This window comes from Manis pentadactyla, chromosome 16 (assembly GCF_030020395.1).
Source record: "Manis pentadactyla isolate mManPen7 chromosome 16, mManPen7.hap1, whole genome shotgun sequence".
In the NCBI taxonomy this organism is placed as follows: domain Eukaryota; kingdom Metazoa; phylum Chordata; class Mammalia; order Pholidota; family Manidae; genus Manis; species Manis pentadactyla.
In genome coordinates this window covers 10,997,410-11,024,305 of record NC_080034.1, presented here as the reverse complement: position 1 = coordinate 11,024,305, position 26,896 = coordinate 10,997,410, and positions in this window count along the sequence as shown.

Genomic DNA, 26,896 nt, shown 5'->3' with positions numbered 1-26,896 from the left:
CAAAACTCATTAATCTGTAATGGAACAGTTGGATCTAAACTGTTTTCCTGTCAGACAGAATAGGTAAGACTCACCTGTTCAGAGAGGGCTAAAGCTTTTTCTACTGTTTGTGAAGAAGACACTTGAGATCGTATTTGTCCTGACAAGCACTCTTATGGAAGCTGGAGGCTAGTTTTGGGGCAAAGGTGATTTTGTAGCAGTTTGTGTTCTAAAAGGCCTCTTTTTCTTTTTCAGTTTTAGGAATATGGGATGATCTAGATAAGTCTTTCTGGAGAAATTAAAGACTTTGAGATAAATAAGGGATGTTTTGGTATTAGTAAAGATAGGTGGTCTTTCACCGATTTCTAGAGTTGTATTTCTGGTTTTGCAAATATTTGTAATATAAGCACAGTTGCCTTCAGTCCCTCAAAGAACTGGGTTATAATTTCAATGACATCACAGTTTGATCCCCCTATCAAATTATATTATTCTCAATTTGATTCTTTCCCTCTGGGTACACAGTTCTAAGGAGGAAGGCCTTTTAGAAAATTCTGATCAGGATCTAAATATTAACTTTCAATTTAACCATCTTTTGATTACAGAGCTACTATAAGTCTTCTGAAATATCTGTCAGTTTTCAGCTGAGACAAATAGTAAATACTTTTGGTGATACTGAATAACAATTCTTGAGTGTAGCAGGAGTCCCCGGAGACATTTCAAAGGATGTTATCTTCCCAGCCACTCCCAAATACAGTCAAAAGAAAGAACCCGTATATCCCAGGCAGGCAGATATCCAAGCCCAGTTCTTAGAATGCAAAACAAAACAAACAAGAAGGCGTAGCTATTAGTGGTAGAGAAAGAATCAGTGATGGATCTGCATTTAGAAAGGAAAGAACAATGTGAAATTTTATTTTCCTCTCTTGATTGGGCACTACAGAAAAGCTGATTCTGGTAAGAATTTTCACCCTTTTGTTGGCTTCTCCAAGTTTTTCCAGAATCCCCTCTACAGGCACTGGTAAAATTGCTAGTTTTATGTTGGCTGTTTAATGAATAATGTAGCAGTCAACTAGAAAATCCCTCAGTTTTGTCAACTCTGGGAGAAGCCCATATGAATTTCCGTAAGGCCATTAATTTGGTGGACTTTTGTTTATGATTGGTAGTGGAGACTTTTCAGAGTGGGAAAGCAATTCAGACAGAGGATTACCAGAATAAATATTCAAAGGAAGATAGAGGAAAGCATGGGAGTTATGTCAGGCTTAGAGTCTTTTGTGTTGGGTACCTTATGTCTTTAACTTTTCATTAGCTTTGCAAGAAAACTTTTAATGAAGCTATTCTGGAATTCCGGACACTTTGCTTTTATGTGCATTTTTAAAATGATTTTATCTAAATGGAACATTCTTCATACTGGCCACAGTTATTCTAGGTTGTCATTCCCCTGAGGGCTGGCAGCAACTTGGTAGAACCCTAGCCACTAATGGAGTTTAACTCACATTTCTGTCCAGCCATATCTGGCTATAATGGGGTACGATCTACATTTCTCTTCAGCTACATCTGGGGTATATACAAATGGGGTGTAACTCATTTCTGTCTGATCATAGGGTTTCCAAAGTGACAGTTATTAAACCAAATTTTCAGAATACAAAATGAGCTTAGGAAGAGTTTGCTATTTTTCTACGTATCTGCAGGCTCTGAGATATAGTTTCAAGTGCTGGAAGGCAACGTAATTGATTCTTCAGAATATAAAGAATCCTATTTCCTTTAGTTAGGTCTTTGAGTTTTGCAGAGCCAAAATAATACCTAAGAGGGACCTGCTTCAGGGTTGGGGACTGTGCATATTTTACTATGTACTTCGTTGCATGGACTTTTTTTGAGATTGGTGAGTGACCCAGTGTCAGTCAAACCATTCCATGATGAAGATTATCATGGAGTCTTGTTGAGGTGGCAATGCTCTAATCATGTTTAAATGCTTGACCCATACCCACCAACTTTTGTGATGTTTTGGCCTCAGAGATCCCTGCTAACAATAGCCTATATGTCCTTAAAACAAGACAAACATGTACCTCAACACACCAGCAGTAACCAAAAGATATCACTGTGGTCTGACCAAGGAATGTCACACAGACCACCAGCAAGGCCCAGTGTGAACCAAACCAGTGGGCTCCTGTGCAGCTTCGGACTGGGGCCAGGGCTGGAGCTGGGGACTGGGTCTGGGGAAATGGGTTCCAGCGTGGAACTGCAGACCAAACGAAGGACCAAGGACTGGCTCTCTCTCAGAGCCTCTTCTCCCTTTAGACTGACCCTTAACCCTACACTCAAGACCCAGTTAGACTGGAGATTCAATGTAAAAAGAGTAGAGTTCAAACTGAGAGGACTTACAAACAGCTCTCAGAAATGGCAAGAAAGACAGTGAGCTCTAAAGTGTTCTTGGGGCACCATGCCTGTGCTTCTTATTGTCCCCAAATTCTGTCAGAAGTTTGTTCCAGAAACCACCACTGCCACCAACTCCATTAAAGGAAACTTTCAACAAAGTAAATTTGAACATCTAATTGGCATCATTAAGTAATTTTTATTACTTTTTTTATTTTTATTTTTTGGTATCATTAATCTACAATTACAGAAAGAACATAATGTTTACTAGGCTCCCCCCTGCACCAAGTCCCCCCCACATCCCCGTTCACAGTCACTGTCCATCTGCATAGTAAGATGCTGTAAAATCACTACTTGTCTTCTCTGAGTTGCACAGCCCTCCCCGTGTCCCCCACGCACTATACATGCTATTCATAATGCCCCTTTTCCCCCTTATCCCTCCCTTCCCACCTGTCCTCCCCAGTCCCTTTCCCTTTGGTAACTATTAATCCATTCTTGGGTTCTGTGATCCTGCTGCTGTTTTGTTCCTTCAGTTTTCCTTTGTTCTTATACTCCATGTATGAGTGAAATCATTTGGTACTTGTCCTTCTCCGCTTGGCTTCTTTCACTGAGCATAATACCCTCTAGCTCCACCCATGTTCTTGCGAATGGTAGGATCTGTTTTTTTCTTATACCTGAGTAGTATTCCATTGTGTATATGTACCACATCTTCTTTATCCAATCATCTACTGATGGACATTTAGGTTGCTTCCATTTCTTGGCTATTGTAAACAGTGCAGCGATAAACATAGGGGTGCATCTGTCTTTTTCAAACTGGGCTGCTGCATTCCTAGGGTAAATTCCTAGAAGTGGAATTTCTGGGTCAAATGGTATTTCTATTTTGAGCATTCTGAGGAACCTCCATACTGCTTTCCACAATGGTTGAACTAACTTACATTCCCACCAGCAGTGGAGGAGGGTTCCCCTTTCTCCACAGCCTCGCCAACATTTGTTGTTGTTTGTCTTTTGGATGGCAGCCATCCTTACTGGTGTGAGATGACACCTTATTGTGGTTTTAATTTGCATTTCTCTGATAATTAGTGATGTGGAGCATCTTTTCATGTGTCTGTTGGCCATCTGGATTTCTTCTTTGGAGAACTGTCTGTTCAGCTCCTCTGCCCATTTTTTAATTGGATTATTTGCTTTTTGTTTGTTGAGGCATGTGAGCTCTTTATATATTTTGGGTGTCAATCCTTTATTGGATCTGTCATTTATGAATATGTTCTCCCATACTGTAGGGTACCTTTTTGTTCTGTTGATGGTGTCCTTTGCTGTACAGAAGCTTTTTAGCTTGATATAGTCCCACTTGTTCATTTTTGCCTTTGTTTCCCTTGCCCGGGGAGATACGTTCATGAAGAAGCATCATTAAGTAATTTATTAATCAGGCCGCATCCCATCTAGCAAGTAGAGAGATGCTCCAAAGAACTACAGAAAGGGAAGGGACAATTTCCAGAAATTATACACAAATGTGATGTAAAGGAGGTAAGGGTATTGGATGAACTGGAGGCTGACCAGTCCAAGTGCCATTCGTGAATTGTTCCCTAGCCTCAGGAGTGATGGGCGAGTATTGTAAAGATTCTGAGGAGGATCAGTGGTAATGCTCCCCAATCCAGTAATCATTGACACCAAGAAAAGATGTTCCCCAGATACACCTCCTCTCACACTCCAGCCCTTCCATACCAGCCAGGGAGACTTTTTTTTTTTAGTGGGAGAAGAGAGGATTGGACTTCAAAACCTTGGAAGTTCCTTCTCGTTCTCTCTAGTTAGTCAGTGTTCTCTAGATTACATGGGGTAAATGTGGACTCCACCTAGAAGGGAATATTCTCAAAGGGACAATTTTCTGTCTTCTTTCTTTATCTGCAGAATCTTTTCAAACACACGTGTGCTCCCACCTTCCTTCTGTATACCTGCCAGTCCTCTCCTGTGCGTTTTTGTAGAATTCTTCAAACCCCTTGACTAAGATGACACATGTACTTCCCTGCAGCCCTCTGTATGGATGGCAGTTCTCTCATTCTCCACATATTTAAAGTTTTAGACATAGAATTTACATTTCCATGCTAATTTTAGACCTTTTGTCATCCCTCTGCAAGCAGTGCTCTCCACCAGCACCCTTGAAGCTCTGTCTAGCACTTTACCTATCTTGACTACTCCTTCCTCGGTGGGGCCCTGGCATCATCACAGTCTGAGAGCTTTGGTGGGAGAGAGATGCATGGTGCTTCAGAAGCTACGTGAATGACTGCCCAACATTTTAGACAAAAATTATTTGAACATTTTTCCTCCCACAGTTTTAACTTTTACTTAGCAATTCATTCTCCAGATAGTGCCACATCCCAGCGTCACTCAACATCTGAAAATTTAAACCCCAACATGCCATTTTTGGATTATGATCCCTAACCCCTACATTCTTTCATGCTGTCCTGTCTGTAAATGTGTTCTTCATTCTCATCAATCTCTACACTTCCTTGAACACTGCATTTTTTCAATGTTTGTTTATCCTTCTCTTCACTGGTATTCCAATAGAGCAGAGTTACCCACCTGAACAAAATCATGTTGTTGAAATTACTTTCTAATTCTCTAACCCAAACTCTCAACATTCTTGGTGACTTTTCTTTCTAATCTTAGATCACTATGACATATTTTCTGAATTCTCTATGTCTTAATATGGGCTGTTGGGACCTACTTGGGAAAAGAATCATATATTGCCCAGAACTAAAATATCTGAGTTACCCCCCACTACTCCCACCTCGCACACATGCTCTCTCATCAGTACCCTCTCTAAATCTGAGTCATCAGTTCTCTCAGTCCCTGTAACTATTCCAAAAATAGCTTTTGAAAAATTTCTCAATCTTCCTAACCCGAGTTAGCCCCACCTCTTCTCTATTAGGAAAAGAACTTGCCTTCTATTCCTAACAGAAAACTGAAGTAATCAGTGTCTACCTTTTTTATTCAACCAACTGCAAACCTAATATCTGCATGCACCCTATTTTTTTCACCTCTGAACTCAGGATAAAAAATATCCCTCTGCTTATGTAACACTAATTAATCCAGTGGTGTCTCATTCAGAGCTTCTCAAACTTTAATGTGCCCATGAAGTACCTGGAGATCCTGTTTAATGCAGATTTTGATTCAGTAGGTTGGGGTGGAGGCTGAGGTTCTAAAATCTTCCTGAGCAATGTTCCTGCTCCTGACCCACAGATTATACTTTGGATAACAACGTCCTTAACTACCATTCCCTGTCTTCTCTGAGACGTTGGTCTATCAATTATATCTTCTCTCTTTTCTGCAGTTTTGAGGTATTCCTCTGCACTGGCTGCTTAGACTATGCAAAACTTTTTTTTAATGAAAGGAAGGGAAAACAATGATAACCTCTCAATCTTATTGTTATCCTACTTATCACCTGAGACCTTGCTTTGCCTTTATAGCCAAGCTACACGGAGAATTCTAGACTGCAATACTGACAATACTGACTCTACCACATACTCTTTGAACTCTGGAATATGATGTCTGTACCTCTTTCACTAAAAGTATCCTGTCAAAGATAACCAATGATGCGCTCAACCCAAGTGTGTATTTTCTTTTCCTTTACCCACTTGACCAATGCATCACTAACTCTGTAGTCTCTCCTGATTTATATTCCATTTGAGAATTTTCTTGAGATTCTTCTACTTCTCCCAAACTCTTAGCCTTATATAATCATCACAGTCCTTTCTATTTCTGCCTTTTCTGTCTTGTCCTGCATCATCAGTTCCTTAAATGTCTGTGTTTCCTCAAGTTCACACTGGTATTTTTTCACTCTCAACATTATTCATAAACATTATTCCTACAACTTCAATTAGCCTGCATATAGTACTTACTATGAGTTCAGACATTCCCCATAGACTTTACTTGTACTGAACTTGTTCACTTCGAAGTCCAAGAGACACTTTCAATCAATGATGTCCCAAACTCAGCTTACCATTTTCTCCTTCAAACCGATGTATTTTGGTATCTTGCATTATTACCTGTGTCACCATCTATCCCAGTCGGGGCTGACTTGCTCAAGAGGACAGTGTCACCATGCCTACAGCCCTCATGACTTCCAAAATCTGAAGGAAGCAATGAAGCTTTAGGTTAAAGAAAATGTCTTAATATATAATTCTTAGTTATATCAACATTGTCATGAAGAGCAATTTTTAACCCTTTTTCTCCCCCTGGAGGAAGTAGCTCATGAAGACAAAATACCCGGGACCCACGTAAGTAACAATGTGGCCCCGGCTCCAGTCTCCTAAACCATAATAACCGGGAACTGTTCCAGGGGCCTTTTGCTTCTTCCATTCTCATATTCAATTAGTCACTGAGTGCTTATAATTCTATACCATTTTGGAGATACTGTCTTAATTCTGGCTCTTTTGTGAGTTACTGGGTAATTCCTTGCTGGGCTTCTGCCTTCTATCATGTCCTCATGACTTGATATGGTCCAGTGATTGCTCTGAAATGAAATGCTGATGATCACTTTTCTGTTACTCTCCAGGGCTTTGAGTATGCTACAGGAAAAAGATCGAATGCTCTCTCTTTCATGACCTGTGTTTTGCAGATCTTCCTGGTTTCATTTCCCCTTGGACGTCCAGTACTCCTCTAGGCTACATTAGTGGCAGCCCTTGGTGCCTGATTTTGTGTTTATATCTGCAGGCAGTTGCTTCTGACTGGGAAAACCACATCTCTCCAGTTGGCAATATAAGTTCTTATTCACCTTAAAAGCCTCTCCATCTCTTTGAAAATATAGTAAGTTCATATAATTACATACATAGCAATCCTCACATTGTAAGTACACAATTCAGTCACAAGTCACCACATGCGTTTGTATCTATTTATTTTCTTTTGTGTTGCACTTTAGACTGTGGGCTCCTTAAGGGTAGGAATTTTATCTTATCAATCCATATGTCCTCAATTCCTGGCATAGACAGGCATTCAACAGATATATGCTGGATGAGTGAATAAATTAGTGAACTATTCAATGTATACTTTGGATGTACATCTTATTAAAAATGTAAATAGTAGCAACTATACTTAAAATTGACATAATTTCAGCCCAAATCCCATGTCCATTTCTGATTATCTAATTAAGATTTGTCACTTTACCTCTGAAGATCAAAAGCAGCTATAAATGAACAATAATTTGCTATGAAAGTAGAACTCCTAATTATGAAATATGAGATTTATAGTCAATGTCAGTGCAGGCAACACATGACTTTAAATATGCAATAGTAACAAAATATGATGGAATATTAACAAAAATATGAATAGAAAAAATTTAAAAATTGCCTGGTTAAATAGATCTCAAGAATCTTCTTAGTTTTATCCTACTTTGATAATCTAAATATTTTTAGAAGTACCCAAAAGCTCATAGAGATTTAATTCAAAGTTGACAAATCTTCACATCAGTCTCTGGAAACTGAAATTGTTTTTTTAAATGAAGCTAAATGGGTGGTGGAGAAAGCATTGTGCCATTCTCTTTACTGCTTTTCTTCCATGACCACTAATTGGACAGTATTCTCAGTTGATTAAGGTACTCTTTAATCTGTCTAGTTCCTACTATGACATGAAAAAGAGAATCATCAAGATATGCCACAAATGTGATCCAAATCTATTCAGCTCATCAATTTTCTCCACTATGTTTTTAAGTCAGAGTCATTCACTCATTAATTCAACAAATATTTACTCAATGCGTACAATATACCTGGCACTTCACTGGGTATGGAAGCACTCTAGGGAATAAAACAGGGATTTTTAATTATCAGAGCGCACAGACAAAATTAAATATTGATGAATATTATGGAATGAATATTTCTATTCTCCCAAAATTTCTGTGTTGAAGCCACAACCCCCATTGTGACCCTTTAGAGATAAGGACTTTATGGAGGTGGTTAAGGGTAAACGAGGTCATGGGGACAGAGCCCCGATCCAATAGGATTAGTGTCCTTATAAGAAAGGACATGAAAGAGCAAGAAAGCCCCTCGTGTGCCCCGTGGGAAGATGGCTGGCCACCCACGAGCCAAGAGGAGCCTCACGAGAAACCTACCCGGCTGGACGCTGACCTGGGCCATCCAGCCTCCAGAGCTGTGCGAAAATTAATTTCTGCTGTTTAGCCCCCTGATCTATGCTGTTTTGTTACATTAGCCTGAGCAGAAACTAACACACTGAGATAAAGGATATGAAAGGGGGATCCATGAGATCATTTTTTTTCAGTTTTTTAAATTAAGCTATTATTGATATACACTCTTATGAAGGTTTCACATGAAAAACAATGTGGTTACTATATTCACCCATATTATCGAGTCCCCCCCATACCCTATTGCAGTCACTGTCCATAGGTGTAGTAGGATGCCACAGAGTCACTACTTGTCTTCTCTGTGCTACACTGTCTTCCCCGTGATCCCACACACATCATGTGTGCCAATTTTTGACAAGAATACTGAGACAATTCAGTGGACAAAGCAATCTTCAAAAAATAGTGTTGGGACAACTGAATAGCCACATGCAAAAGAATGAAAGTGGGTTTTTATCTCACATCATACGCAAAATTAATTCAAAATGGATGAAAGAACTAAGAGCTAAACTATAAAGCTCAGAATAAAACATAAATTTATAAATTTCATAAAATTTAGCTACCTTGGATTAGGCAATGGTTGCTTAAATATAGCTTTAAGAATGTGTAACTATCCCATCCTTCACCAAATTTTGGCCACTAGCTTTATTTGTCCATTAGTGATTCTTTCGTAATCATTTATTACAGTGTTTATCAAATAATGGTTTTCTTCATTATTCTTCTGCATTCAACACTTGGCAATTTCCTATTAGAGCGTTCAGTCCTTCTTGATTTATGTGTATCACTACAGGCTAGTAGACTCTTCATTTAATAGATTATAATCTGTTACTATTCTTAGATATTTTGGTGTTCAAATTGTCCCAAGTGTAATGAGTAGGGGCCACTTTAAGGTGTTTCTGTGTCCTTTTATTTATGTAAACATCATGCTGTGAGTTCTTCCTTAGTTTCCAGCCCAATGAGATGTTAGGCTTGCTTTGAACATTCCCTGTCCTAAACCTGAAAACAGTAACTTCTCCAGAAGCCTAGTTCCTTAGAGTGGAGAAAAATCAGACTTGCACCTGAATGATTCTCCTTTCAGGGTGTGGAGGCAAAAGACACGGCTCAGAAAGGATGGTGCTGGTTCTAAGCAGGAATGTAACTCAAATTCCAGGTGGAAGAAATATCCAAGGTTCTTGTTGTATACACCAGGGATGCTGGATTTGAGTCACAAACTCTGTCATTTATCAAAGATCTGGCTGATGTGGCAGGGGCAGTAGGAGATACAGGGGATGGAATTTTCCAGTGGCAGGGAAATGTTACATTAGAACCTGATATGTAGAGTTATGCCCTCTTTGAAAGGCTAAGAAACTCTCCTTGGATGAGGCAACCCCTAAACTAGGATGTAAGCTTGACCCTTAATCCTCCAGGAGGTAAAAAATAAGGGCTTTTCATGTTATTTAATATTGTTTTAATCTTCCTCTCACTCACTTCTCAAAGAGAGACTTGGTGGAATATTTAACTAGGATCATATTTCTTTTTTCTTACAAGGGCCATAAAAGGGGAAAAATTATATAATTTTAACACATAACCCTTAGATTGTGATTCTGTAAGTTTGGAAGATAAGCATAGCTAGCTTGTATGCCAGTGACATACAAGAGCTAAACTATAAAGTCTTGTGAGCCAGTGACAAAATGTGGACCAACGATGGCCATGACTTGGAAAACTTTAAAATTTGAGAGGCGTAAAGAGGAATTCATAAGTAGCTAGACAGATAGGCAACAATATCTTGAAAGCATCAGAACAATAACATACTTAGAAAATGATACCAACATGATATCCTTTACATACAAGTTAGGTTTATACAGCACCAGTGCTCCTGTCTCCTTCCCATCTGCATACACACTGAGAGAACATGCTCTAAATGACAGAAAGGAAACGAGCCGAGTAATGAAAAGCATAGCTTAGAACTCGGGCAGACCATCATAAGAGAATACATGATTCTGTAACTCAGGGCTTCCTTTTTTGAGACTGTGGGCAATAAAATGGCCATGCCTTATCCAGTCTTCTGCTGTTTCATAAGATTCTGTTTGATGACAGACAAGTCCGATTGAGATAAAAAATTAAAACAAACATAAAAGGCGAATAGGATCCAAACTTCAAATAATAAGCTGTGCCAGTAAGATGAGCTGTCACAGTGCTCAAGCAAGCTCATGTGACATGGGCAGTGGATCAGAGCATAAGGGCCTGGCACTGGTAGAAGGCAAAGCCAATAAGCCATTTATAAGAGTCAGAATCCCAAAAAGGAACAGATGACACAATTTATATTAGAATAATTTGAGGACATTTTGATAAAGAAAATATGTGTAAAGTGTAGACAGAATATTAGGAACCCATAACAAATGGTGCTGCCCCACAGCTAGGGAAAGAGAACTATTACCATTCCTGGGCCTGAAAAGATAAAGGAAAAAAGAGCTTTCGGAGCCTGCAAGCAGAGAACCTTGTGGAGACGGTCACTCTTGGAGAAGCTAGCACTAACCTCAAGGAATAGAGTCCGATTGATTAGCTGTGTGAAGAGGGAGACAGGAGGGTACATGAGCTGACTTTAAACCCCTTTATCCCTGGAATTTCTTGGGGCTATCCGTTAATGAAAGCCAAGTGGAAGTCCCAGGGCGTGGAGGTCTACTGCAATAGTCTGAACAGAGCCAACAGCCCAGACAGAGAGCAGGGATGCAGAAGGGGGAAGAGCAAATCGGAAAAGGAAAATGGATGATACCCCGCAAAGCAGATTTCACCACCCCTCAACCACATTAAGTAACCAGGGACAGCTGTCAGGAGGCCAGTGGCATTCCCAGGAGTCTAGGCTCCAGAACATTGTTTTAAAGGATCAAAATATTTCATCAGCATAGTAATGGCGCTTTTCTAGATATTAAAACAAAAGAACTTGTTGCCCTTGTTTTTCTTTCTTCTCATAACAAAAATGCATTCTAAAAAGTATGTGATTCCCTAGCTTGCTTTATGAATAGTTATAGGTATCTACTATGGTTTTATTTCAGCAAGACTGTGCCCATAATTTAAAAGACAAAGATGTATGTTCATGTAGTCATTTATATTGAAAATAGTCACTCTTACTATATGCACATTAGCTATTTTTGTGCTAAGAAACTAAGACAATGAGGATGAATGAATATGTAAAAATGCTCTGAGATATTCATTAATATTCATAAAGATATATATCTATGTAATAATCCAATGTCTAGGTATGAAACAATTATGTTTCTTTTTTAATATACCTGAAATTACTCTTAATGATACATTCCTGTGGGGGGAAGGAAAACTATGTCTCATATATTTAATAACTAAAGCCAGAGTTCCTGCTGAGAATATTAGCAAGCTATTGAGATTTATTTTATCTTATTTATTAAGAATGTATATGCCATATATTTTAAACAGAATAGAAGTAAACTTAGTAAGATTGAACTTAATATAAAATACGGTCATTGGGGATATACAACAAAATAAAAATCATGTAAAGGGAGCAGAAAAAGTAGATATTAACAGGAAACTGATCTGTGCTTATTATACTCTGAATTTAACTTTAACTTGTAAGAATCTGTATTTAAATTTTCAAGACATATGTAATACATCTATATTCCAAAATACACACACACACACTAGCCTAAGGAGAAAAAAATGTCTTTCATAGAATTTTACTAAACCAGAAAATTTACCATATGTCTTATTTGTGTTGTAATGTCCAATACCATAGACAATGTCTTTAGCCTTATTTTCTAAAAGACACAAAAATGTAATTCAAATAAGTAGTTATAGGTAGGGTTTTTGGTGAGTATTAAATACACACATAAAGATCTTTAATCTGTGCTATGTGTATAATGAATATTCTAGCTGTTGATACACAGTTATTATGAAAACTAAGGGAAAGGTTTTAAATAATAAGTTGATGGAAACATTACTTTAATGGCTGGAGAAAATATATCTATTTACTTAATTTCTGGTGCTCTATCTTAGCACTGCAGCAGAACTTACATAAGAACAGACAGTTAATACATCTGTTGAACTCTCGTTCTTTTCGAAATTTCACAAGTCTTGAGCCAACCCGTGGCAGTTTTTAGACTTTAGTCAATTAGTTCTGAAATTTTAAAATACGAATTCAAATGTAAAAATTCTCTGTTGGTCCCATATGTTTTAAATACTAAATGTGAGAATGGAAAAGTTATGTCTCTGTTTGGTAATTATAAGGGCTGTCCCTTATTCTCATTCATATGGAATGCTAATATATTTCATGAAGTCATGGTGGTAGGGTTACCTAAAGATACAGTCCAAATTATTCTCAAAAATGTATTTGATTTTAATGTAATGAGATTATTTTGTTATACCAACATAAATAGATTAACTGGCTCCCAACCAAGTAGAATACTAAAATCTCCAAATTAAAAAGACTTGATAAGAGCACATCATTGAATAAAATAACTTGTGAATTAATCATTGGGAATTTGAACATTTATAATCTTCTTGCAGAGTATGTAGGACCATTTCTCTTTGTCCTTCCACAGCCACTCAGAGCTTTTCTCAGGAGACCTTGTGAGCCTGTATCAGGAGATTCACTTGCCCTTCTGCTTCCGGTTGGATTTAGCCAATAGGAACTCTAGGAACAATCACACAAAGGACAATGAGTAAATTCAGGGTATTTATTCCTCTGCTCCTTCCTTCGTGGTCTGGACTGGCCGGCTGCCTCCCTCAGCGACAGGTCACTGCTGCCATGAAGCTGTCCTCAGCACGCAGCTCTCTCTTCACTGCAGCTCCCACCCCTGCTGTCCTGCCTTGTAGTCTCATCCCACTTGCTCAGACAGCCATCAGGTGTAGCACGGGTCACAGCGCAAACGGAGGAAACCATCGAGAGACCTGGTAAATTTGGCACTTAGTCATGACGGTAACAAGATTGATTATAAGGTGACGGGAGCAGCTCACTTGTTCCCTTGATCCTAGACAATTTAGCTGAGGAAAAGGAGAGACCGAAGTGATGCATGAGCATCAGATACATCAGCTCTGAAAGTTTCCTTCTCCCGAATTTGGAGAGCAGAGATCTATGCCGAGGGAACAAAAGAGTTACATAGTTGCTGTGCCAAATAAATATTGAAACTACCATATGTTTTGCTACTTTAACAACACTGGAGGAAAATATTGAGTCAGAAATATGGATGGCAACTTTAAGAGAGAGACACAGAGCTGACAAATTTGAACTCTTAAATCCCCTTGAATTTCCCAAGCCCCAAGGTGGACTTTCTTCTTTTCTTCACTTGCCCAACCATTAAGAAGCTGCTTCTTCATTACAAAATAATAACACAAGATTTCATCTAGGGAAGCTGCCTCACAAACTGTTGGTCCCATGACTACACCTCTACTGTCCCTAGGTTCTTAGTGAGAATTAGAATTTTAATAGTAATTTTCCTGGCAAAAAATAGGCTATGCAATCTGAAGGCACCTATATGAATCAGTACAAATTTGAGGATCATGAATAGAAATAAATTCTGACCAAGAAGGATGGAATGTACATTTGATGATGTTCAATTTGTAGACATGGACGCATTCATTTATTAGTAAAAATTGACTGTGTTGAGTTGAACATATTGGGAGGGTACCTTAAAAGTCTGCTGAGTTGGTAAATTCAAGACTCGAGTCAAAGATGGTTTATATGTGGTGGACATGTTTGAATTTCCCTACCATTTGGTAGCAGTAGTCCAAAAACTCAAAGGTGGAAATATTGGCCAACCCCCAATCACATCCCCAAAGAGAATCCTCGAGGTATTCATAATGCCTGGTAAAGGTACTCTTTTCACCGGGAGATTAAGAAACACATTGGTAAAGGAGACACCAGCATCCTTGAAATGCTCAGTGGCAGCTGTCCTGTGTAGACCAGTGGTGGGGGGGCGGGGGGGGTGCTACAACAGCACCAGATTCTCTGGTATCAGCCGGGTGCTGGCATCCAAGCACGGTAGATGCTGGTATGATGATCCCGTCAGCAGCAATTACCTCAACAAGCCACGGGAGTGAGGCAGCCGTCAGAGTGTTTTGACCTGTGTACTTAAATATCTAGTGATGACTATGTGTATGGAGTATCTTAAAAAAATGTTTAAAGCAGCCTACTAACATGCTCAAGTTGTTAAGCTCCTAAGCTAAGGTACAGAGGCAGAGGTAGATATAAAATGAGTGGAAACAAATAGAAATACATACATACCCAAACACACGCACACACACTTTTGCTAGGCTTTGTCAGTCAGAATTTAGCTCTCTGGCTTACCACTATGAAATTCATGTACACCTGCCCAGTTTTAAGTCTGTTTACAGCCCTAGAGCCCTTTGACTAAGATAATGGTACAAGTAATTAAGAAACTTGGACAGAAATGATGCATAGTGGAAATGATGTAAAAAGGTCAGAAAGAAATCAAAATATCCACTCTGTATCTGATCTAGATCAGAAAAAAATCTGGCTTGCACCTGAAATTGAACTGGACTTCCCACACCATCTTTATCCTAGATAAAACTTGCAAACCCAGTAGTAGGCTGATCAGCTAAACAATTGTAAACTTTCTTGCACAGACACAGGGCCAATTTTTTAATGTTTCCAAATTGATGACAGTAGAACATGTTCAGTTTATTATAGATAATACAGCCCCTCAAAGAGAATTAAGACTTGACCGAACTATATACTTGCTCAGTTTGCCCAGTATCGCCAACATCACTAATCAAAATAAGACAGTGTTTTTCTGTTGAAAAAGAGTCAGAAAGATGTGGAAACAGAGTGTTGGTTTTTCAGGGTAATTCCTTTGTTATGGGATTAAATAAGAATAACGGAAAGGGGTTGTATAATTGTCCCTATAGTTATATCTTCTTTTATACTTATGACACAATCATGAATTTTCTTTATTCTTGATTATATTTTAAAGTTTGTCTTCTTTGTTAAGCTTTTTAAGCTCTTTTTTCTCATGGCTAATACTGATAGTGGTCCATATGGTATCATACTTAGCAAGTTAAACTATGTCTTGGACTAGTATGAACTCAACTTTTATAAATGTTTTTTCCATGTTTGTTTGGAAAGAATGCATATTCTCTGTTTTCAGATCTGTGTATGTGTTTGTCAGTAATCTAGAGGTAACATGTTTTTATTCTAATTTTCTTTATCTCCATGTATATTTTGTTTACTCAATCTGGTTTCCAACAGGATTAATTTAAACTCTTACATTTTGATTATTAATTTATCATTTTTTCCTTGTTCTTTTACCACTTCTGCTGCATATGTTTTGGAATTATTACCAGTACAAAGGATTTTAAATGTCACTTCTTCTTGGTAGATTTTCATTTTGTTTTTTACATTACTGTTATCCCTCTTGGTCTACTTGAATGCTTTCCACCTGATTAAATCCTTTATAATCTGTTCACAAGAGACTAGGGTATTCCTTAAGTTTTAGTATTTGTTATGATGATATATTACATGATTCTGTTTTAAAATATAAAACCATCCTTGCATTCCTAGGATAAACCCACCTGAATCTTGACATAACTTGAAAAAATAATCAGATTTAGTTTTGTAATATTTAATTTAGAGTAAATTTGATATTTACTATCAAATGGCCCGTATTCCTCTTCTTATTATAGCCTTTTTTTACTACAGTTCTCTGATAATTGACTTCATAAAATGAGTTAAAAACACCTCTTCTTTTTCCATTTTCTAGAATAGTTACAATTTAAAAATACTTCATCTATAGTGATTTTTAGAACTGAATTTTAAAACTATCTGGATCTACTGGATTTTTAATTGATAAATATTTAAGAAGCAAGTTTTTACTTAAAATGTATAAACCTATTCACATTTCTGTTTCTCCTTAAGTCTGATTAGATTAAGTTAGTGCAACCCATGAAATTGTTCATAATGTCTGAAGTTTTTGTATTTAGTGTCACAAACTTTTTATTTTTATCATGACTTCAGGGTCCTTTGTATTTATTTATAGCTAATCCACATTTTTGTTAATTTTTCTAAAGTTTGCCTTCTATAATTTTCTTTGCTTATTTCACCTAAAGTTTGTTTGCTTTGTTATAATTTTTAAGAAACATTTTTTAGCTTTGTTAATCATTTCTACTACATATTTATTTCTATTCCTTAATTGTTCCTTTTCCTTTATTCTCCTTTCTCTTTATTCTGTAGCTTTCACCAGATTTTGGCCTTACTTTTATTTTGTTTTTAGTATTTTTCTAAATATAATCTTGTATGCCTGTGACATATCTAAATACTGCTATAGCTGGTGTTTGTGAGTGTGTGTAACTGGATTTCTCTTTTGATTGCATTGCAGTGAAAGGCTGAAGTTTTCATGGTGTAAATTCTGTAAAAGTTCTTTCTGTATGGACTGCCTAACATAGGTAAAATTTTAATTTTTCTCTATATGTTTATAAAGCTTATATATTATCCATTTTGTCCATTAACTCAAGCATATTCATTTTATAGCAAATATTCTCAGCCTTTATAATTCTTCCATTTGATCTACCAATTTCTAAGAGAGATTTGTAAAATTTCCTTTTATGATTAGGATTTATCAAATAGTCCCTGTTATCCTAGCTATTTATGAAATTACACTATTTTCAGTATTTTAGTTTAGAATTCATGTTTCTCATTTAACAAAAAAATTAAGAAGTTGCATCCTAAGTATAAAAGAACATATAACTATAGGGAGAATTTTCCCATCCATTCTTATTTAATCCCATAATAAACCACATGTTTTTGTTTCTTCATTGTATCATTATTTTTTTATCAGTTTTATCCCCGGTATTGAATTTTACCTTATTACAGTCTTGTCTGTTAGCTGTATTGCTCCATATTGCTTTTAGGTATAATTGCCTCACCTTTTAATTGAAATATTTTTGTGTTCTTGTGTTTTAGTTATGATCCTTGTATATAACATGTTGATTTTTTTCTATATCCAAACTGATCAGTTTCTTTACTCACCATTCCTTTTACATTAACTCCTTTTGTCTGAGTTCATTTCCTGCTTCTTGAATGAAATGAGTTAATATTTAGTTGTACATTCATCAATGGCTTGTGACTGGTAAGCTCTGTCTTTGCCAAGAAAAAAATATCTTTATTTTTCTGATATGTTTGGAGGATAAATAAATGTTGTATTCAGTGCTGACAATTATTTTCTTTCAGCACCTTGAAGATGGTGTCCTTGAGTACTAGCTTATCCTGCTGCTGGTAATATCACACAAGCATTACTTCTCTGGAGGATCTTTCTTGCTCTTCTTAAGACCTTCACTTGGACTTTGAATCTCTATGGTTGTACCATATCTATACATACGGTTATTTGCCAGCTGTCTCTCTGTCTTTACTTCCTTCCTTCACTTTTATCTTTTTGATACTTGTGATTTCTGGATATGAGCAGTAATGTCTTTTAAAATCTTGGAAGTTTTCAAGTATTGATTCTCCTCTATTCTCTGGAGTTCCAGTTAGACACATACTGGATCTTTCCTTCTACCTCCTGTTATTTTTAGTGCATCATTCATAGATCACATTTCTGATATATTTTTCCAACATAAATTTTTGTGCATGGTGTAAGATAGTAGTCCGGCTTCATTCCTTTGCTCTCCATTTTCACATCACCATTTATTGAAGAAACTGTCCTACACCCACTGTATGTGTTTGGCTCCTTTGTCAGATCAACTGAACATATATGCAGGGTTTTTTTTTCTTGGCTTCTATTCTATTGATCTCTGTGTTTTTTTTTATGCCAATCTGATACTGTCTTGATTACTGTAGCTTTGTAATATAGTTTGAAATTAGGGAGTATGATACTGTAGCACAGACTATCTCTCTATTTATTTGTGTTATCTTTATTTCCTTTTATCAATGTCCTGGTGTTTAGAGCACAGGTCTTCTACCAAACTGGCTAAATTTTACCTAGGTGTTTTATCATTTTAGTGCAATTATTATAAAGGATTTTTTCTTAATTTCTCTTTCTGCTAGTTCATTTTTGGATAGTAAAACACAACAGATTTCTACATATTGATTCTGTATCCTAGAACTTTACTGAATTCATTTATTCTAACAGTTTTCTTGTGGAATCATCAGGTTTTCTACACATAGTATCATGTCATCTGCAAATAGAAACAGTTTTACTTCTTCCTTCCCAATTTGGATGTTTTTTATTTCTTTTTCTTGCCTGATTGCTCTAGGACTTCCAATATAATATTGAATGAAAGTATGGAGACTCAGCATTAGTATCCTTGTCTCATTCCTTGATTTTGGAGGAAAAACTTTCAGCATTTCACCGTTAAAAAAGATGTAAACTTCAGCTTTGTCATACGTGGCCTTATTTAGGTTGAAGTACATTCCTTCCAAACCCACTCTGTTGAGAGTTTTTAATCATAAATGGATGTTGAATTTTGTTGAGTGGTTTTTCTGCATCTATTGATTTAATCATATGATTTTTTTAATCCTTGATTTTGTTAATGATGGATATGCAAATGTTGAGCCATCCTTCCATTTCTGCAGTAAATCCCACTTGATCATGGTGTATAATCTTTTTATTGTACTCTTGAATTTACTTTGTTCAGGATTTTCCTTGTATTTTGAGTATTTTTGCATCTATGTTGATCAGAGATGTTGGCCTGTAATTATCTTTCCTTGTGATGTCCTTGTTTGGTTTCTAGCCTGGTAAGATGAATTTGGAAGTGTTCCCTCTTTTATTTTTTGGAAGGGTTTGAAAAGAACTGCTATTCATTTTTCTCTGAATATTTGGTAGAATTTACCAATGAAGCTGTCTAGTCCTGGATTTTGCTTTTTGGGATGTTTTTGATTATGGACACAATCTTGTCACTAGAAATCAGTTTACTCAGATTTTCTATTTCTTCACAATTCAGTGTTGAAAGAGTATATGTTTTTAGGAATTTATTTCTCCTACATTGGCCAGTTTGGCATAAAATTGTTCATGGAAACCTCTTTTGATGATTTTTATTTCTGTGGTATCAGTTGTAACTTCTCTTTCATATTTGATATTTTTGAGCCCTCTCTCTTTTTTTCATTGTGCGCCTAGCTAAAAGGTTTGTCAATTTTGTTTATATTTTCAAAGAACCAACTCTTCTTTTCATTGATCTTTTCTATTATCTTTTTAGGCTCTATTTCATTTGTTCTCTGAACTTTGTTACTTCTTTCCTTCTCCTAACTTTGAGTTTCGTTTGTTGGATTTTTCCCTAGTTCCTTGAGGTAATGTACGAGATTTTATTTTTTTTATTTCTTGAGGGTAGCATTTATTGCTATGAACTTCCCTCCATGGAACTGCTCTTGCTGCATCCAATGACCTTTGATATGTTTTATTTCCATTTTAATTTGTTTCAAAGTATTTCTTTATATTTCCCTTTTGATATCTTTCTTGACCCGTTGGTTCCCCAGCATCAAGTTGTTTAATCAACATATTTTTTATGATTCCAGTTTACTTCTTGTATTTGATTTCTAACTTCATACCATGTGGTCAGAAAGGATCTTCATATAATTTCAATCTTCTTATATTTATAAGACTTGTTTTGTGGCCTAACAATCTATCCTGGAGAATGTTCCATGTGCACTTGAGAAGAATATGTGTTCTGTTGTTTGGGATGAACTGTTCTGTATGTATCTGCTAAGTTCATTTGGTCTAAAAAATCCTTTAAGGCCAATTATTTTTTACTCATTTTTCAGGCTGGATTATCTATCCAGTAATGCAAGTTGGGTATTAAACTTATTATTGATACTATTATTAATAGTAGTGGTATGTTATTAACATTGTATTGCTGTCTGTTTCTCCCTTTAGTTCTATTAATATTTGCTTTATTATTTAGATGTTCCTCTGGGTGCATAAATTCCTACAAATGTTATATCCTCATGTTGTGGGGGACAGAGTTTGCACCAATACTTAATTTTTAACTTTGTGCAAATAAGTAGAAAATTAATCTACATTCCTTTAGCATGTTTTATTCTGAAAGTCTTTCTAATAATCAGAAATTATGGCTTCACCTATAGGGATTTCATCTTCATCCAATGACGTCATTCTGAAGAGATATGCCTATATTTAGTAAAACATTTTATTGGGAAGACAGGTCATCCTAAAAAACATGGCACAGACATCTAGTCATGCCTTTCAGCTTGTCTTTGTTGACAGTAGATTCTATTATTCACAGTCTTATAGAAGGAAAGTAATAAAATTTTGGTGCCTGAAAGGGATGTTGAAGTTTAACCCCAGCCTCCATCTCTATTACCCCAAATGATCAGCAATTAGACAGCTATGTACAATCAAAATCGGCTCTGGGAGAGCTCTTGGGTCTACTTAAGAAAATTCATCAATAAAATGGCAGAAAAAACCTTGAGAATAACCACGCAAGAAAAGCAGGAAGACAGCTTCATATTGTCTGCATCATCCCACCTCCCATGAACATTGCTCAAGGCCAACAGGGACTTTTCCAGTTAGATTTCCCCTTGCCAAGGAAGATCTGGTTCAGTGACCAGGTATTTTAACTATTTGGAGTGAACTCAAAGGTCTTATTTTGGTTTCATCTCACCCTGACCAGGAAAAACTGAGATATCTAGAGATGGTTAGGAATGAGGAAGAAATTCAGGGGCTACCAATAGAATCCATGAAGCAGGAACAATTGCAGTTCCCAGTGAGCTGTTCTACAGATTAACCCAAAAGAAATTGCTACTGAAGAGACTAAATACTCTAGTCTCAAAGGCTATGTAAGCTCAAGAGAACAAAGAATTCAAAATAATTGTTCTAAGGATGCTCTGATGACTACAGAAGAACACAGATTTAAAAAATTAACATTAGGAAAACCATACAAGAACAACAGGAGAAATTCAACAAACAAAAACATAAAAAGAACCAAACAAAAATTTTGGAGCTGAAGAATAAGATGACTAAACCAAATTCAACAATGCATTAAAAAGATCATTCACCATAATCAGTTGGGATTTATCTTTGGAATACAAGGATGTTGAAACATAGGCAAATCAACAAATGTGATATACCACATTAACAAAATGAAAGATAAAAATTGCATGATTATTTCATGAGATGCAGAAAAACATTTGACAAAATATGATAGATATATTTTCATGATAAAACCCTCAGCAAGATGGATATAGAAAGAAGGTGTCTCAAAAAAAAAAAAGGCTATATATGAAAACCTTACAGCCAACATTGTACTTAATGGTGAAAACTGGAGAGCTTTTCTTCTTAGATCAGGAATGTGGTTTAAGGAAACTTAGAAATGAGGGGCATTAGTGACTTCTTTGCTATTTGTGTCACAGTTCTACCTAGCATTTTATCATCTCTCCAATCTGAGGTTATCAATGTACATATAAATCAAGGAAAAGAAAGGTATGGGAAGACTAATATATTTATTATTTTAAATGGAGAATCAGAGACATTATAAACACTTCTAGCAAATTAATTAGAAGTGAGAATTATTACAGCATAAATGTTTCCTAGTTATTTTTTTTATACTTGTGATTTAGTGAGAGCTTCATCTCCTAATCCATAAATTTCCACAGGCAATCATATGAGTTTCCTTTGTTGTAGGTGAAAAAGTATTAACATAAAATGGCATCACCTTTAAAGTAGTATTTATATTAATGAAAGGTACTATTTTAATTGACATTTATTTTAATCATCTCCATGTTTCAGTGCCTCACATTATATACTTTCGTTCTGTCCTTGGACACACGTGTATGAAGAACCAACAAGATGCCACACACTGTATTATGCAATAGACGTCCAAGCACAGATACAATCATCTATGCCATCAAGAGTTTTACCAACTAATGCAGAGAAATCTTTCAAAGTGGTCATATATACCCCACCACATTATCTGACTATTCAGGCTTGCTCTCAGATGTTGTTTCCTTGGGAGTAACAGTGTGATACGTATTAAGAGAACCTATAAAAAGTGATTATCATATCATAAATTAGGTGTTATATAATTAAACATAATTAGCTTAGGCAGAAAATCTATATAGTATAAACATGAAAACAATGAACCAGAAATGTGACTCCCCCAAACTGAGTAATGCATAATAAGTTAGGCCTCTTGTAGCTGGATACCCAAAGGTAGACGCACTATTAGTTTCTGAATTGAATGAAAAAGTAGGTACAACTTGAGGGCAATTACCTTAGTTTTAGGTACTTGCTAGTACCTGAGAGGGAAGCTATGGAATCACGTGCCTAATTTTCTAAAGCAGTATTGAAGCTTTTAAAATTTTTATTGGACAATTTTAAATATATTCTTATCCAGAAGTTCAATAAATTTACTATTGATAAGTAGACTTAGATACCAAGCTATTTCATAAAATTATTTTTTCACAAAAAACAGTAAGTATGTATAAATATATTCTGTTTTACAACTTTGGGGACTCTATCTTTGGATAGTTTTATAATCACATATGGTTTTGAAAATAAAATGTTAAACTATAAGTTAATTGTATCTTTATGAGTGAAGAAATGAAATGAGTTCTGATATCAAAGAGAATTATGATCAACTTACTGATATTCAAAAAGGGCTCTTAAGATTCTTAATAGTTCCTAAAGTCTATTCCAAATCATAAATATATATTGGATAAAACTATATCATCTCAAATTCCTCTTATAGAAAATCAATATTTAAGGATATAATTGTTATATTTTGTTTAATTTAGATGATCAAAGCCTTGGAATAAACATGTGTATATTCATATGTGTAAAACAAAAAAATAAGAATTATAAACAAAGAAAAATATCTGTATACTTAATATGAATAAAATAGATACTTTATAAATTAAAATTAAAATAGAAGAAACCAAGATAATTTACCTCTCAGAAGCGGTCTTAAGTCCCTCACTTTATGAGTGAGAATCACACTGAATTCTCACTAAGTAAAAAGTTATAGGTTGATTCTCAGTTGTTTAGAAAATTGTTAATTGCATAAGGTTATGGATCTAAATGTATGAAACAATTAGCTTTGCATGAAAAAAAAGTCAACATCAATAACAGCAAAGCTGTTCTACCAACACAAATTGCCCCATTAAGTGCGGTCAGCCATCCCAGGAAAGCAAGCCGATGGTCCCAATGGGATGGGTGCAACATATTTTCTCTCTTGGAAGTATAATTAAATACACATTTCCAGCTGTTGGCAGTTCAACTGCAGCATCTTAATTTAGGAAAACATCTCTGAGAGAACGGTAGCTAAGGCAGAATGATCTGTGATAGAATAGCTGGCACAGAAGCCCAATTCAACATAACCAAAAGGTACAGAATCATAACTATCTGCTACTTAAGGACCTCAAGCCTTGTGAAAATTCTGGACTTCCAATCAATCCCAGAGCTCTATTGACTTAACAGCAGCCTTTCAGAATTCAGATAACATTCGATTAGCTCAGGCCTGCTGCTTGAGGCTAGCAAACCGAGTAAACACACCAAGAAATGCTACTGTGTTTATTTGTAATAGTAGGTGCACCCAGAGCCTTAGCAACAGGGCATCTCACTAGTTGTCTAATTCTCCCATTGTACTGACATAACGATGATTTTAAAAATTATTTCAGCAAACTTTACATTAAAGAACAACTCACACAGAAACTTGTACAAGTCATAAGTATGCAACTAAAGGAATTTTCACAAAGTGAACACATGCATGTCACCATTAGCTAGAACAGCAAATAGAGCATCTCTTAGCATTGCAGAGGCCTCCTTGTGTCCCATCATGTCACCACCTCCAAGGAAAAAATATCCTGGCTCCTAACACCCCAAGATTGGTTTCATTCTTTTTGAATTTATGTAAAAGGAATCATTTAGGATACATGCTTTGCGTCTGGCTTCCTGCACTCAACCCACCTCAGTTTCACCCCCTCCCTTCATCCTGTTTCATTGCCCTCCTTCCTTTTGTGAAAAACAAAAACAAAAACAAAAAAATGGATCATTAATAATGTCGAGGTCTTTTCATCCTCTCTCTGCTGGTTATTCACAAGAATATTCTCACTTGTTAGATCATATGAAAGATTTTTCCAAAATTGCAGACAGTCACTTATAGGCACAGATAGCCATTCTATATCACTGTAAGCACCACCTCAAGGCAGCTTTGTCCAAGCTATGAATCTTAACTGAGCCATTTCATTACTATGATCTTTCCACAGTGTGTTCAATCCAGAGTTCAAAATTCTCCTCCCTGACACGAGTTTTCTGAATCTACACCTCACTCAACTCCATTAAAAAATATGGTCATTTTAAAATTGAAGTAGAGCTGATATAAACATCATATTAGTTTCTGTGTGCAAAACAGTGACTCAAGTTTTATCGATATTACAAAATGATTATCATTATAAGTCTAGTTATTATATGTCACTATTAACAGTTTTCACAATATTATTGACTATATTCCTTATGGTGTACTTACAACCCTATGACTTACTATTTTATAACTGAAAGTTGTACCTCTTAATCCCCTTCACCTATTTTGCCCATTCCTCTACTGCCTTCCCCTCTGGCAACCACTAGTCAGTTCTCTTTGTTTATGAAACTGTTCTATTTTGTTTTGTTTTGTTTGTTCATTTGTTTTTTTAGATCTCATATATAAAATGAAATCATATGGTATTTGTCTTTCTCTGTCTGACTTATTAGCTTAATACCCATTAAGTCTACCCATGGTGCAAATGGCAAGATTTCATTTGCTTTTATGGCTAAGTAATATTCCAGTGTGTGTGTTGTGTGTGTTTGTGTATGTGTATCATCTTTACTTGTCTATCAGTGGAAACTTAGGTTGCTTCCATATCTTGACTATTGTAAAAAAAATGCTACAGTGAATGTCGAGGTGCAGGTTTCTTTTTGAATTTAGTGTTCTTCTTTCCTTCAGATAAATACCAAGAAGTGGAATTGCTGGATCGTATGGTAGTTCTGTTCTTAATTTTTTGAGGACCCTCTATACTGTTTTCCATAGTGGCTGCAGCAATTTACAATTCCACCAACAGCGTAGCAGGCTTCCCTTTCTCCACATCTTCACCAACACGTATTATTTCTTGTCTTTTGGATCATAGCCATTTTGACAGGTATAAGGCAATATCTCATTGTGATTTTGGTTTGCATTTCCCTATGTTGAGTGATGTTGAGCATCTTTTCACGTGTCTGTTGGGCTACCTGTATGTCTGCTTTGGAAAAATGCCTATTTAGGTCCTCCTCTGCCCATTTTTTAAATTGTATTGTTTGGTATTTGCTGTTGACTTGTATGAGTTCTTTATGCATTTTGGATATTGACTTCTTATCAGATGAATAATTTGCAAATATAGTCTTCCATTTAGTAGGTTCCCTTTTCATTTTGTTGATGGTTTCCTTTGCTGTTCAGAAGCTTTTTAGCTTGATATAGTCCCAATTGTTTATTTTTGCTTTTATTGCCCTTACCTGTGAAGACAGATTTAAAAAATATTGCTAAGGTCAATGTCTAAGAGTTTAATACCTATGTTTTCTTTCAGAAGTTTTGTGCTTTCAGGTCTTACATTTAGTTCTTTAATCCATTGTGAATTAATTTTTTTGTATAATATAAGAAAGTAGTTCAGTTTCTTTCTTTTGCATGTAGCTGTCTAGTGTTCCCAAAACCATTTATTAAAGACTGCTCTTCTCCCCATTTGTATATTCATACCTATTTTGTTGAAGATTAATCAAACATTTAAGTGGGGTTTTATTTCTGGGCTCTTTTTTGTTGTTGTTGCATTGATCTATGTATCTGTTTTAATGCCAGTACCATGCAGTTTTGATTACTATAGTTCTGTAATAGTTAGGATTCACGGAATGTGCCACCTCCAGTTTTTTTCTTTTTTCTCAAGATTGCTCTGGCTATTCAAGATCCTGTGATTCCACAAAAATTTTAGAATTATTTGTTCTAGTTCTGTGAAAAATGCCATTGGTATTTTGATATGGGTAACCGAATTTGTAGATTGCTTTGGGTAATATGGACATTTCAACAATTATTCTTTCAATCCATGAGCATGGTATATCTTTTCATTTATTTGTTTCATTTTCAAGTTCTTTCATTAACATAATCTTATAGTTTTCAGAGTATAGGTCTTTCACTTCCTTGGTTAAAATTATTCCTAGGTATCTTATTCTTTTTGATGCAGTTGTGACCAGGATTGTTTTCTTAATTTTTTTTCTTCTATTTCATTATTGAAGTACAGAAATCAATTTGAGTAAATTTGTGTTCCGGCCCATTAAGAATGGAGTCTTGTTTTTCTACTGCCCTCTAGCTCTCTGGGAGTTAAGACCTCCTGGTTTTAAAAGCCAGACATTATGGCGACTCATCCTGGTGCAGGTGTCCAGGGTGGAGGCTCCCAACATGGGGCTTAAACTCCTTGCTTCTCAGGGAGGAATGTGTGTATGGTATATTTTCAACCTGTAA